Source organism: Falco biarmicus, chromosome 12 (assembly GCF_023638135.1).
Source record: "Falco biarmicus isolate bFalBia1 chromosome 12, bFalBia1.pri, whole genome shotgun sequence".
Lineage (NCBI taxonomy): Eukaryota > Metazoa > Chordata > Aves > Falconiformes > Falconidae > Falco > Falco biarmicus.
This window is the reverse complement of record NC_079299.1, coordinates 13,729,373-13,745,429: the sequence shown is the minus strand read 5'-3', so window position 1 is coordinate 13,745,429 and position 16,057 is coordinate 13,729,373.

The following is a 16,057-nucleotide window of genomic DNA, read 5'->3' as shown; positions in this document are numbered from 1 at the left end:
GGTGAAGGCAATCAACTGTTAATGCAGCTTGGTTTTAATTCTCTGCTTTCTTAATCTAATCCTTTTCTTGTCAATTCAAAACTGACGTAAGTGCTCAGGGTGCAGAACTGGAGCTGTCAGCATCATCCAGACACAAGGCCAAACCTCCGGAGTTCATGGAAGGTTTTATGTGTGGGTGTTTTTTCTTACTGTAGTATGACTAAAACTTACTTTTCCGTTTACAAGACAAAGTGTATGAGCTTTATGTTTCCCGTTAGCAACAGGTACGTAACCTTGAAATAACGTGAAACTTCCTTTATTAAAATAGTGCTCTATGGTCCAGCTTTTTTGTATGTGTATCTATGGCAATAAAGCTGTACAACTAAACCTGTGCCCTCTGTGCATCTCATACCTGCCAAATGCCCGGGTGGCAGCTTCCCAGACTTCTCTGACAGTCATATGCTTCCCAGAGAGGCTTGTCAGAAAGGTGTCAGAGGACCAGAGGATCTCCTCCGCACATCCTCCAGGAAAGGCGTGTGTTGGGATGCCAGCACTTCCTTAGCCCTGTTGTGGCTGGGTGCAACTGGGCCACTCTCGTAGCCATCTGGGGATTTTAAGGTTATTGCCAGTAACAGGCAAATAAGTGGAAAGAGTCACTATTCCCATTCTGGACCTGGGCATCTAATGCTGCTTATATCATGATATGCAAAGTAGATCTTAAAATAAATTAAGGCTCCTAAATAATTTGTGTACCTCAGATAATTTCGACAAAAATCTCAGCAGAATTTGTGTTACACTAAATTACAGTAATTCAATCTCTGTAGTTTAAATACATTGCTTCTACATAAACTAATGGAAGTACCACCAGGGTACAAAATTACATGCTTAAGCAAATAATTGTAATATTAGGCATGAAAAAAAAAGTTACTTGAACAACGACAAATCTAAGTTTATGCTGTATTTACATGAGTGTGCTGCATGCTTCATTGTCTGTACAATCAAAATGATAAATTAGTAACACACTTCAGAGATCTATTTGAATAAGGAACCCGATATTGTTGTAAGTTTATCTTCAGGGTCAGTGAATAATTTTGTACTTACTGCCACACTAAAATTAAATCCTCTATAATATTGTAACTCTCAAGTGCAGGGGTGTTGCTGTTCGTTATGTTCCATGCTGACCAATTAACAGGATTGATTACAGCTTTAAATTAATTTAACTGAAACTATAAACTGATTTTATAGTTCAGGTAACAGATTGTTACGTTCCTGGCAGAGTGCTCTGTACAATGCAGTAGCACATAGTGCTGGCAGTAATCAACTATGATACGTATTTCCAAGCCATCGTACAATTCTTATTTTCTTATTTATGTATTTCTATCTGTTATTGACTGTATTTTAAGGCCTCTCAGCCACCTCTTAGCTCTGTGAGAAAGCTATGATGTTGTTTATGTGTTATGGTTTTCTCCCAAAGCACATAAAATACGTGAAAGACTCCCCCACAGGACTTCAATTGACCTTGAATTTAATGAGTAGTGGCAAGAAGGGATTACTCTGATAAGAAAGCTTTATTGAAATGGTTTAAATAGACTTCTTTAGCTCAGTACATTGCAACATGACACTCAATTTGTAGTGTACCAATAGCATATTAGCAGTTCTTTGTATCTCCTCTGTCTTCATGGAAGGATATAGGAGTTTGACACTTTTTTGTTTGCCTGTTTAAACATTTTTTCAGCAGTGTAACTCTACTACTCTACTTATCACAGGAGAAGCGAAACCCAGAACATCTGTATCAGATTATCAATCACGACACTCCACCATTTTAAAGTCTAGCGGAGCCTGGAGGATTGAGAAAACACTGAATATGCTACATTGCTGCTTTACATATATTATGATAACAGTGTCAGCTCCATTACAGACCTAGACAAGTAGCAGAAGCCTTTGTTTGAACTGAACACTAAATACTCTTCCTTGTGAAGGAATCAGTATGCAGCCTGCTGAAACTACTTCTTTCTGACAGCAAGCTTTTAGAAGATCTTTTTACTGTGCAGTTTCTTTTCATGGAATTATTTGCACTGTAAGCTGCAGGGTTTCTGTCAAAGAATACTGGCAGACCAAATAATTGTCTATTTTGCATTTCTTGGTAGCTGACACGCTCTTAAATTCATTCCTTGCTCTGAAGGCCAATATAAAACCATCTGAACTGGCACAAGCTCTTAAGCATTTGTTAACCTTGAGGCACTTTTAAGCGTATGCTATTGCTGTTTATCTGCAAGATATTAAAAGTAATTTAGTAGACTGCCATAAACCATGGAAACATCCATCTGTCTAATTGTATCTCTACTCAAAACAAAACTAACCAAAACAAACAAAAAAAGCTTGATAATACCAGTTTCTTTTAAAAAATAACTCACAATTCCCTTAAGCCTGCTTCCTTCCACAACTGTTTAAACACAGCCCCTCTTAGCTTTTCATTTTCACAGTAAAAACATCTTCTAAAAGCTTGCTGTCAGAAAGAAGTAGTTTCAGCAGGATGCATACTGATTCATACTCCTAAGAATCCCTGTTTAGCCAATTATTGATCCTATTTCTGAGCCTTGTACTCAGCAATAGTGCTAATAAAGTACATTCAGGCATGATTTATCTTCACATCAGATTAACCATCGTGGTATTCATAGCCTGATAGTCTTAAACCTTACCTACCTGAACAAGAAAAAGCATGTATTAGGTGTGGTATAAATGGTGGTATAAATACTGCAGGTGGTACGAATGTCTCTGTTGATGAGGTGCTGAACTTAAATTTTGGGATGAAAGATTTGATTAAAAGTTATTTGCTTATTTAAAATTGTATCAAGTGGAAAAAAGTAATTTTCTAGGGACTTTATGTGTCATGTTGTCATATTATTCTTTCATTTAATAATTTAAATGTTTAGTAAAATAATAGCCTGTGTCAAAAGTTTAAGTCTGACTATAACAGATGATAACCTCAAGTCTGCCTTGGTAATGAATCAGAATGGCTTCTATGCATATAAATAAGACTTTGATGGCTGCATATGTTGCAAACACTGATTAAATCCATAATTAAAGCTAGCTGGAAAAGCTGAGGTGGACTAATTTTAATCTTGAGATAGTCTGAACACACATCATAATGATAACGGGGAAAAAAAAGATGAGGAATAGAAGAGTGCAGGCCAAGGAGAGCCACCTTCTCCTTCCTCCCTTTGCCAATACACAGGGAAAGAGGTCTCCTAGTTTCTAAAGGTTATTTCCAAACTTCATGCAGATGTATTCAGGAAAAACCCTTATTGTGAGAGTAAAGAAACAACAGATGGAATATGCAGGTGGCTGTTACTTAGGTGAGCACTGCTAGGCTTCAGAGCCACCCCCCAGGTACGTTCAGCCTGCCTGTCCTCCTGCGGGGCTTCAGAGCCAGCGCCACGCAGACGCCAAGGGCAGGCTGAGGAGCTGACCCCAGCAGGTCCCCCAGGAACCAGAGGGGCAGCTTCACTCTCCCCTCCGCTGGCAGAGGGCATTTGGGCAGTCTGGCTCCTAACCCATCCAGGTGTTAGCTCGCGGCAGAGCCTCTCAGCGCTCTGCACCCTCTGCAGATACCAGCAGGCATCCCTGCCTGCAGCGTTGGTAAGGGACTTTTATCCTCCACTTTTCTGTCTCTGCTCCTCTCAGATCTGGTGACTCGCTTTTCATAGGTGAAAACCTGAAAACCTGCAGTGCAATGTACAGCAAATAGAGGAAAAGTTACTGGTGCAAAGAGTTGCAAGCTGGTCCGGTCAGAACACCCTTTGAATGAGAGTCACATTCTGCCTCTGTACCTAAAAGCCTGTGTGCTTCAGCTGCAACCCCACAAGATCTGAAGGCTGAGCAGAAGCAAGTGCTCACTCATAGTATTTCTTAGAAATGCATCCACAGTGGCCTTCAAGTGAGTGGGTTGAAAGGAAGAATCACACCCTCAGTGGTTACTTTGAAGAGCTTTATCTTTGTGCTGAAAAAAAAAAAAAAGAGAAAACCCGCAATCTTCAACTTGAATTTGGTGAGACAAAAGCCGCTGTGAAGGAGGCAACGTTGAGCATTGCTTATGGAGCACAGCAAGAAAGGTTCTGGTGTCAGTAAGCGTTTGAGGAGAAGAACATCTTGTCTGAGCCCAGCAGTGACTTCCAGGGAGGGAGGAAATCAAGCTGCTGGCTCTTGCTTAGATTAAACTTCTTTACTTTCTTACAAGGAGGAAATTTGGTGCTAATTATTTGAAAGCAGTTTCTGCTGTAATTGGGTCTTTGTAAAAGCAAGAAGCTAATAACCTGCATAGCTCAGACAAAAACCAGGCAGCCCTCCTCACATCTCTCTGCCAGCCTGCGCAGGGTGAGGAGCAGCTGCCTGCCAGGGCAGCCACTTCATCACCGCCACCCAGATCCCCGTGCCTGGCCAAACACTCCCATCTTGTGGCACAGCAGTTCCCACCAAAACTCACCGCATCAACCTGCGTGGGGAAAGCCAATAGTGCTGCTGGAAGCTGTGCTAGTGGTGGTGCTCCTCTGTCAGAGACAGGTTCTCGTGCTTAGCATAGATAGTCATCAATAAAATATTTACTGCAATCAACATCAAGAATAATGGGAAGCAGAAAGCAGCTTCAAATCTTTGGGAACACATTTAAGGACTTGCAAAATATTCCATCATATTATTGTGTTTTGTGAGGACATGAATCCTAGTAAACACCGTGACACTTGAGTGATACCTTTGTTCTCTAAGCTTCTCAGCATGCAAGAGTAGTATTTTCTCTTTCCCAGAGATGAAGATGTTGCACCATTTGCCTTTGCAGAAATGACGATGAAGCCTGAAGTGATTTTCCACACTGCAGGATGCAGACATCTGTTATCTCGTTCTTACCTCTTCAGGAACACATCCACTTTGATAAAAAGAATGACGCGATCTGAAATGTGTGGGTACTATAATAAGTACAGTGGAAGTAGTTATTTGCTGATCACAGCTCTTATCTTGGAGAAAAAGGATGACTGACTAAGCCTCTGAAGCACAACACACAGTTTAAGCCAAGGTGTTTTTTAACCCTTTATAAAGCTTCACATAATGAATCATTCACAATGTTTTCACTACAACATTAAACACATTGAACAGGTTTTGGTTAATAGTGCTCAACTGTAAAAGCATACAAAAATTTGGTCTAACATCCCTTTTCTGCGGTTCTGTTCTTCCTGCATTTGAACCCAGAGCCTGGAGTAAATACTAAAGTTTTTTAGACCTAAGGGAAAAAATCACAAAATATTCCTACAGCTTTTTTAATCATGAATATTTTGTTAATCCCACATTCTCATATTTTAGAGACTTAGGTCATATTTTGTGTTATGAATCTAAAACTGTATCTACGTTATTTTATTCACATTTCAGACTATTGTATATCATTGCTTAGCTGAGACTTGTAACCTAACAAGTAGTTAGGTTACAAGGTTGGTAGTGGAATTCACTGTAGTTTAATCTTAAAAAAAAGCTATATTCAGTTGTGTACTTTAAAGCATTTCAGCTTAAAACACCACATTTAAGAACTCCAGTTTCCTGCCTTCATTAATAAGTGAATAATACAAGATAAATATGCCAGTCCTACAAAATGTGAGCTATTACCTGGGGCTGGATACTAGCCAGTTAAACTGTCAAATAGTGATGTTGAAGTTAACCCTGTGCTGGCTGAACGAATCAGTCTTTCCCATGCTAAAGACCTGTTTCTACTACCCATGATTTAAATAAGAGCTGATTTTCTAATCATTCACCACTGAAAACCAAGGGACAATGAAGTAATTTCTACAATAGATTGGATGCATATGAGGTATGAAAAGTGTCCTAAAGAAATAACATAATTACTTAGAAAGATGCTCCTCCTTGAATGAGTGGAGCACTGAACAATTTCCATGCCGAGATCTAAATCAGAGCCAACATTAATGTGCTAAACATGCTTTACAAAGATTTTGTAGGAAAAAATACTGTGCATGCAGAACAATTAGTTTTATGTTGACAGGGGTTTTTTTTGTTGGCTGGTTTGGGATTTTTTTTAATAGTAGAAAGTATTCACACTTACAGATTAATTCCTTTTGCCAAGATACTTTTAAAAAAAAAAAAAAAGTGTTTTTTTTTAAAGAAGACAAGCTAATAAAAGCACAGTTATAGCCTCAGTATGAAGTCATCCTGCTTTTTCCTGGGTCAAAAACATCTGTCTGATGTCTTTAGAATATGAGTGTCCAGGGATGTACAGAGGTACATGATGGTTTAAATATTTGACCTCAAGTACATAAAAGATTCTCCAAACACATTTTAAATTCCCTTAGTAAAGAAATCCCAGGATTAAATAATGCAAGAATACATTGTTTGCATAGAGAAGAAAAATTATATGTCACATTACTGGTAGGACTATAACTCCCTGAGGTTGTACAAATGTCTTTGAAATATGATGTAGAAAAATTCATGAGGATATGTCACTTTATCAACACTTATTTAAAATTCTTTGCCCAATACAGCTATGCCCTTGCTACCTATGAATAATGTGAATATTTCTAAGCCACAACAATAAAATCTCTGTATAATAATGTATATTGAGCTGTCATCAGATCGTTAATATTACAGATTTGTTATATGAAGCCCAGACACGAGGACCCTAAGGTGACAGCAAAACAAAAAAGTCAAATGGCTTATTTTGCACTAGATTCCAGGGAAGAGAAAACCTGGTATCTCAATAATATCTCTGGGAGGCATCTGCGAGCTTCAGCAAAACCCAAGATCTGCAAATCTCAGAGAAATCTGATTAATTCCTTCAATTCCCTTAAGAGGAGGCAGGCTAGTGTAAACGCACACGTGTTGTCTCGGCAGAGCTACCCACCTGCCACCTGTCCCTTCCCAGCTCTCTGCCCACTCAGCTCCCACATGGTCTATCCTCTTCCTTATTTCCATCCTGTTTTCCTTGCTAGTTTATTCTTTACAGATTTTAAAATTGCCATCTAGCCCCTTCTTTTCATTTTCCATGCATATCCTCTCCTCCCTTCCCTAAATTTGTTCTAATTTTTCCACCTGAATTTTACTGCTCAAGGCACAGCAGAACTGGCTGTCTTCTGAGGACCTTCTGGATCTCAGCCCTCCTCTTCAAACTCTACTTGCCTTTGCAATTTTTGCTTTTCTCCTCTCTTTCCTCCATCATCTTCTGGGCTTGGTTATCTTTAAACATTTCCTAATGGGAAAGAATTTTGGCATGTTATCGTTTAGTTCATTGTCCAGGAGACACATTTAACTTCTGTGCAGTCAGTGCCAGACATAGGAAATGTTTCTGTTTCAGAAAGGCTGTTCCTGGAGATTGCCCTGCAGACTTGGACGCTTGTGAAAGGACCACAGACGCATAAGAACCACAGCAGAGGAACTCATCAGCTTGGCGGATGAGTATACAATTTCTAGTACCATGTCAACTAGAAGACCCTGGATCATCCTTTCTTAAGTTCCCTTTTTGCCAGCTTCTCTCAGTTCAGTTGGTCAGCCAGCACCCTTTTCAAGAAATAATGACCAAACAGCCATGGCAAGAGGATTGTTCTCTTCCTAACATTCCTCTCCCTTTTCCTGGTGGAGGGACCTGCCAGGTTGGTGGGTAACCTCATGCACACAACCACATGTCCTTTCCCTCTCTGATTTTATAATTTGATAATTTTGCTCTGTGTGATAACATTGTCTTGCAGCTCAGCAAGATTGAATCCAATTATTCGCTGCTGGATTTCCAGCAACCAGGAGAAAGGTGTAAGTTAGACTACAGGAACATTATATATGTTCCCTTCAAAACTAGGGGAACTTAAACAGCCTCTACAGTCCCTTTATGGAGGTAGAGGTTTTCAGCAACTGCACAGTGACATCTGCTATAGATATAGAGAGATGGCACTAATGCAAACAGAAGGAAAATAAAACTTCATCTGGGCAGATGTTTTAACAACTATGAATTATTGGGCTACTCTGTACTTTTTTGATCTTCAATTAAATGCTCATTGTGAGCCTTGCTCTTCCCACTAAACAGTAAATTGGCACCAGATAAGTCATTTGTTTGCTTTCTATGAAAAGAGGGCTTTTAAAGATATTCATCACAGACAATTGTAGGAGGCCAACAATTTCTTCAAAATTGTTATCTTGCAACCTCCAATGTCTCCTCTCATTTAACCAAACTTGGCCTATGCCATTAGAACTTTTAGGTTGTCCTGTGCTTTTCCACAAGATAACCACGGAGGGGAGCAGCCCTTCCATAGACGCTTGTGAGAAGCACTTGACATCAACCTGTGCTCCTGAGAACCAGATCTTTCTCCTAAGAAGACCTTTCAGGTAGACTCCATTACACAGATATCTGCTCTTATGTAGAAATGTCTCTGCAGGTTATATTTTAGAGGCGTTTTCTCTCTTCCACTAATAAGAAACCACTAGAAATTAATTATAATTGTTTATGGGCTTAAGCAGCAGGTCTTCACAAACACAGGTTCCCATAGCCCCAGGTAGCCAGAACCACGGTTTTGCTTAACAGTAAGTTACTAATTAAAATCAGCCAATCTTAAAAACTCTTCACCATGGGTGAAATACAGTCTGCAGAAGAGAAATTCCACATAAGAGAGTTTCAGGAAATATGAAATTTCCAGACTAAATTGTCCAGGCAATGTGACTAGAGACATCTTTAAACCCTCCCGTAACCCTTTACATGCCTTTCTGCTGCCTACACTGCCTGTTCTGTTACTCAGTTACTGTTCATGGTATCAAACTCCAGGGAATTATGTGCAGAAACTCCATTTTCAGCCACTATCAGAATATTAAAGGCAGCTGTGGATGCTAAAATACACAATTTGCTGTTTTGTTGAACTGATTCTTACGACTTAGGTAACTCCGAAACAGAAAATAGGCTGATGACCTAGTGCTCATCACTTAATTCAAAGCAACTGTGCTAAACAGGTTTCACAGAAAGTTATTCTATTAGGTCGTAGCATGAAATTTAGTTTTTCCCTCTGCTTGTTTAATGCTTCAAGTTTTACATGATTGGAGGAGCTCATTCAGTATGTTCCTGCCCATCAGTAGCTAGTGTGGACCTTTATTGAAGAAGTTTTGAAATCTATCAGAGGGATCTTAGATAAAGAAGAAACATCTCATCAAAGGCAGAAGATCCTATTCATGCACCAAATACATTTTTCCTCTTCTTAGCTAAATAAAGTCCTTAACACTATAGATTAAAGAATAAACTTTTCTGTTTTACAAAATTGCCACTGTTCAGATTTACTATCAAGGAAGGAGACAATTGCTGCAGATAACATAATTTTTTAAAAAATATCTATAAATTTTTGCCAGTTAATGTATTTTTACAATGTAAACAGGCTTTAGGAAAGATTTGTGGTTTCATTCTAGGCAAACAATAATAACAATAATAATAATTTAAAAACTCTACCCATTTCATCATTTTATGCTCATAACTTATGTTGAATAGAATGAAAAATGATTAGCAATAGGGGTTTCAAAGCGAGCTATGGAAATCAGTTGAATATTCAAACCCTGCCGGAGGTGTTAATGGGTAATTAAATATTAAATATAATGTAATTCCATACTCTCCAGGAATGGGCCTGTTTCAGCTTCAGGTTCTCATTGGAATTATTTACATTTTACTATTCACCTAGGTACGTGCACTGGATAGTCATCTGTTTTGGTTTCAATCACCAACCTTCCCGTGCAGCAAAATGTTGCTGAAACACTGTGGCTGTCATGCATTGCACAGCACCTAATCAAATGATTTATGAGTATCTGACAGTGATCTGATGCTTCTAATTTGTCAATCAAATGTGCAAGCTGCGACAAATATCAAACATCTCTTGGAAAGTGGAAATGCACCTGGGGAAGTTCAGTCTTACTTAGTTACCTTACATACCCATCAATGCACCCCAAAAGCCTGTCAGGCAAGTAGAAAGACTCCTGCCTGGCAGCCTATATGTTTATTTGAAGTCCTTCTACATGACCCCTGCAAGTCCCTGCTCTGGGGACTGCAGCATGGTGTGAAACCCTGCAGCACAGAGGCTCCTCATCCCCAGCCTCTGTCTGGGAGGTTCAGCACTTGCTACCCCTTTCAAATTAAACCCAATGTTTCTCCCCTTCTGCAGTCCGTAAATCCATATGCTGCTTTTCTCTTACATACCTGGAAAATTCTTTTTCTGCACCATTCAATCTGCAGAAAGAGCAAGGAAAAATGGAAAAACTGATCTTTTGACTTCGTCCTGTTTTTCCCAGCACTTTTCCTGTCCTCCCTGACATGCCTTTCCAGCATAGTGGCAATATGACACACTGCTTAAGCTGGACTCTTGATTCCTGAAGTATTTCTTTCTCTTAATGAGAAAAATTGGGCATTCATTTACCATAAGCCCTGTCTTATTCATTTCAGACTGTAGTAAATGTTTGCTCAGTGTCCCCAGACAGCTACTAGCAGTAATAACATACATATACTCAGGGGATCACAATGTCTAGCTGTTAAGGCAAATGCTCTTTTTCTGGAATAGTTATTTACAAAACAATTTCCTCTCAGCATGTTATCTATACAGCTGCAAAAGACTAAGGAAAGGTCACAATCCATTCAATTTCCCGTCCACCCACCATTCCAAAATCAAGAGGAAAAGAAAAAAAAAAAAGCAGCCACATGGAAAGTGATGTCTCTGAAGAGCCACCCTGGAGCAATCAGAGCTTAACCCAGTAAAAAAAGTTCCTCTGAAGCAGCACCTGGAACAGGAGAAGGATGACTAGCCTGCAGGGGCTTTCCCACTCCCTGGAGAGCGTGGCTGCTTGAGGAGCCTGACAGAGCAGATAGGACCATGGAATATGGTCCTATCCTTACAGCCAGCTCTGCACTGAGCATAGAAATCTTTCCGTGCTGATGGCATCATGTATGCAAAAGGTCTGTGCCTGAAGCTTGCAGCTCTACCTTCAGAAGGCTCTGGTTTCTAGAGTTGTTTCAATGACAGGGGGTACTTTGTCTAAAAATTAGCAGTGATTTTGTAAGTTAATTCAATTTTCTCCTTGCAAATAAATGTGGATTTAAAGCCTCTGCACTTGATGTCCAGTGAACCAGTAGGAAACCACAAAGCTTACGCTCATCAGGTCCCATTACAAAAATGGCTTTCTGAGATGCAATCCTAATGACCACTCACATTTTTCACAGGATTTTTGTCTCACTTACACAGGCTGGCTGGGGGATCATTTTACAAAGTAGTTAGTGATGCCGAGCCCTACTGCTGGGGCAAACTGTTGCATTTGATACCAAAAATTGTAGAGCTACAGTGGAAAAAGACAACAGAAATTAAAGCTGTGGTAGAGTCTTTGGAGTCACAATTACTGCTTATTTCTGGTATTCCGAGTACCTGGACTCAGCATAATCACAGTCTCACTTTAACCCCCAAACTAAACGGATTTCTCCTCAGCACTTCCCAGCTCATGGACTCACTAATATATAGCAACGTGCATAAACCATACTCAATCCAATGTCCTTTCCGACCAGCATGTTGTGGAGACATAAATATATACAAAGAATCTGCACCACTGGAGGATCAAGTTGACTTTAAGTTGCCTAAAGCACTGCAAGAAAAAGATTTTAGGTTCTAATCCTTTTAAGCTGCAGACTTTAACATTTGTGCCTTAAACTTCCATGATTATCATGAGTCTTACGATAGTTAGTGCACTCTTTAAAGCTCCAATATATCCAAATTCTCAAATTTTATTTAAGAAATAGGAATTCTAGTGTTCATATTTTCAGGAAAACATGATCATAAAGCCTGAGAAAACAGCTTTTTAAGAAAAACTGTATTGCTTCATTATTTTTTTTTAATCTTATGATTTGGAAGGTGGCAAGTCAGAGTCATTATTTCTGAAAATCAGCAAGTCATCCCTTGCAATCTGAAGACCATTAAAACCTCCAGATAAGAATTAGATATTCCAGAGCTAATAACAGTAATTTCATATTTCATATGTTACTTTGAAAAAAAAGCAGAAATATGCCAACTTCCTAGCATTGGTTTAGGCAGTGATTTGTTTTCTCATGAATAACTAGCTCAGGAAATACAGTCACAAGGACACATTGGCCCGAACACTAATCAGAATGCAGGCTCCTTCTTGAAAGGTAAATATCAGAAGCATCCTTGACACCTGTTGTGGGTACACACACATGCTTCTGGCAATAACTCTGTAAATCTGTCACCAGATTTTGTACCTTCTACTCCAAGAGGACCTTGCCTTTAGCTCTTATATTGTCAGCAGGATGCCACCACCTCCACTAGTCCTTCCCACCACTTGGGCCAAACTCTCTACACTTGGGTGATCATCCTCTGCTTACTTCTTCCCCAACTCAAGGAACCTTATGCTTGGTCCTTTTGGCTATCTGGACCTTTCCCACCTTGGGCCAAGAGCCTTTACATGTGCTTCTCTTTAGCAGCATATCCATAGTGTCCTTCCACTTATTGGAGTGGTCTTTTCCCATTGCTGAGCCTCTTCCCTTCAGCCCAGCTTCTTACAGCTTCTCTTGCTGCTTGACACTTTCTCCCCCAGAAATTCACTAGGACTTGTATATGCGCTTTTAGGACATATGGACCTGGTTTCAACTGAAAATATATAACTGTGGTACCATCAGCAGTCTACTTGCAGCATTATAGAGTAGACTTTGTAGGATAATTGCCTAAATTAACTAACTTTCAGGCACCTAATTATCCTATGTGATGTTCCTTGTGGCTGGACTACAACATATATCAGGGCTAGCGAATCGCAAACAATACTGCCAAATCCACGTGACCTGTATTAAAGTGGCAGATCATCTGGATCGGGATGATTTATAGCATTATCTACCTGATAATTGTGAAATGCTGCAGTCATCACATCCTACGTTTGTCCTGATGGCTAAAGAGCCAAATAGCACATCTGAGGTCAGACTGCAAGCATGAGCCAAATCCAGGCCATTGCTCCATCCTTGCCATATAGGAACCAAGTACTGGGGCCTTTCACTGGTGGAAATTGCAGATGCTCTTTCACTTTCTGCAGATTCCCCCTCTCTCCACACGTTATTCCAGACAGCACTGCATGGATACTGCAGTACTTCTATTTTTAACAGTGTGAGGCACTTGGCTAGGCATTCTCTATGCTCTAATATGTGTTTGATCAAAAATTTAACTACCTCTTATAATGTAATTGTAAAATGAACACTTCCTGCTCCTGCAAATGTTTCCATGGAAACTGTCCATGCTGCGATTGCCACAAAACTAAAGGGATTTATTAATGGGTCTTTCTAATTTTTTATGAATTTAAAAAACAGCTCTAGCTCAGAGTCTTGAGGCTTCAGTATTTCTAATTTGTTGCAGAAAAATATATTCAGAGAATAAGGTACATAAAACAAGCCATAGTACTATAACAGAGTATAGTAGCCTAAATTCTTGGCTCCATAGAGCTTATGCTGAGAAGGGGTAGTTGAAGGTGGAGGTGGAATTACATTTTCTATTTAAAATTGTTCATGCAGAATGATGAAAGATACTTATTATGGGATGATACGTTTGTGATTTCAGAAGATGATTGTAGGCTGCACTAATTAGGGACATTTTGAGTACAGTTGGAGACCCCTGGAAACCCAGTAATTTGTTTCATCAATATCATCAATATAATCCTCATTGTAGGAAATGCTATCTGGAATCTCCTTGGAAGCACTGTTAACATGAGTAAAGCACCCAAGATAACTCCCTAGCCTTCTGGTTCAGCTGGTAAGCGACTGGTACGCTTAGTAACGCCTTCCTACGAACACCCATGTGAACACTCAAAGCGTAGGGCAGATCCTGTTTTATCATGCCAAACTAAGTCATATTGTGTCCACAGATAGCGGAAGTAAACTCTGAATATTTCACACCACGACTTTCTTATTCCTAGGCAATGGAAGGAGAGGTACTGATTGAAAGACCCTGCTGTAGGAAAGCACGTAGAGAGGCTGAGCTCCAGCTGTACTTAGGAATCATGAAAGGGAATCTCCATTCAAAGAGGCAGGGCTGGGTGCCTCGCCACTGCCAGGAATGGGTGGCAATTAGGTAGCAGGTAGCCCCCTTTACAGCTTTCCCTGAGGCAAGACTTCAGCTAGGAAAAGTCTAAAGCAGGCAAAGTCTATCTCTCTTCTGCCTGGGAACATGGAAAGTTAGGGTGGTTGTGGTGGTGGTGCTCAGGGTTGTTCACAGCCAAGAAACCTGGCAAGTCTCCTCTATTCGCTGACTTCTACTATATAAATGAAGCTTTCATACTCACCTAAAAAATCCCAAGTAACCTCTCCAAGGTCCATACAAGGTGATCTCAGCTGTGGGTACTGCTGCCCATCTGAAGTCTGCCTGCAGTGGCATGTGACAAGGCTGCATATGCTTAAACTGTGTCTCCAAGGTTTCATCTACAACTGCTAGCATTAAAGACATGTTTTCTATAAGGAAGAGCATGAAAGAGCAGAGTTATACAACGCCCATGATCTCTTTGAAATCTATGTAGACTTCTGGATGATGAGCAAAGAAAACCATGTGTAAAACCTGTGATAATATATTATAAGCAAATATAATGTCACATCCAAGAAAGAAACAGCAAGACCTTGTCCAGAAGTTAAACTGGTATTTAAAACAGAAGTGTATCTATGTTGCTGAATGAGTACATGACAATTTTACTTTTCTGTTACTGAATGCAAAACAGCCTTCATCCTCCACTTCTTGCATTTTTGCTGTTAATTAGCAAGTCTAGAGAAGAGAAAGCATATTAAAAGGAGTCAAAAGGAGGCAATTTTCTGATGATATAAGATGCCATAGCAGTTAAAGAAATCCCAACACAACTTAGCTAATTATATCTAGAGGTCTCAAGTTGTTACTTTTGATCTAGGATTACATAGCTTTCTTTTCTCTTGTTAATTGTCTAGTTCAGAATTTCCTGAACATTATATCATCTTTGATGCAGCTGTCCTCCCTTTTCATCTGTTTGCAGAACTCCATTTAACAATACTAGCAAGAGTTAATGACAGCTGAAGTATTGATATTTGTGAGTGAGAGTGCCAGTCTTCTTTGACACCAGCGATCAGTCACAGCAGCTTCTCCTGAAAGATAAGGCTTCTCCAGTTGGTCTTTATGGTTTTTTGGCAAATGTTGGGGATAAGGTATATCTTGTTCTGTCTTGACCCTGATTTCTGAATTCCACAAGGCAGCAAGTGGTTTACAATGAAAGAACTCCTGTAGTGTGCTGTTAGGATGGTTGCTAATACTAGGTGATCAGTACAAATTACTAGCCTCACCTGAATTAGATGGAAAAAACATCTTTAGATTTTTCTGCCCTTGTTCTTATTCTCCAGTAGATTATCATAATCTTTTCCAAGTCCTTTTGTCTTAGATTCTTAGATTGAGAAGGCAGAGTTACTGAATGTCTTCTTTGCTTCAGTCCTCACTGCCAAGGCCAGCCCTCTGGTTTCCCAAACCCTGGAGGCAAGAGAGGAAGTTTGGAGAAAGGAAGGCTTTCCCCTGGTGGAGGAAGATCGTGTTAGAGATCACTTTAGCAGACTTAACACCCACAAATCCACGGGCCCCGATGGGATGCACCCGTGAGTGATGAGGGAGCTGGCAGATGTTATTGCCAAGCCACTCTCCATCGTCTTTGAATGGTCATGGAGAACAGGAGTGATGCCTGAGGACTGGAGGAAAGCCAATGTCACTCCTGCCTTCAAAAAGGGTGAGGAGGACTCAGAAAGCTACAGGCCATTCAGCCTCATCTCCATCCCTGGAAAGGTGGTGGAACAGCTCATCTTGGAGGTCATCTCGAAGCACATGGAGGAAAAGAAGGTTGTCAGGAGTAGTCAACATGGATTCACCAAGGGGAAATCATGCCTGACCAATCTGACAGCCTTCTATGATGGAACAGCTGGCTGGGTAGACCAGGGGAGAGCAGTGAATGTTGTCTACCCTGACCTCAGCAGGGCTTTTGCCACTGTCTCCTGTAATAGCCTCATGGGTGCGCTCAGGCAGTGTGGGTCAGGTGAGTGGAC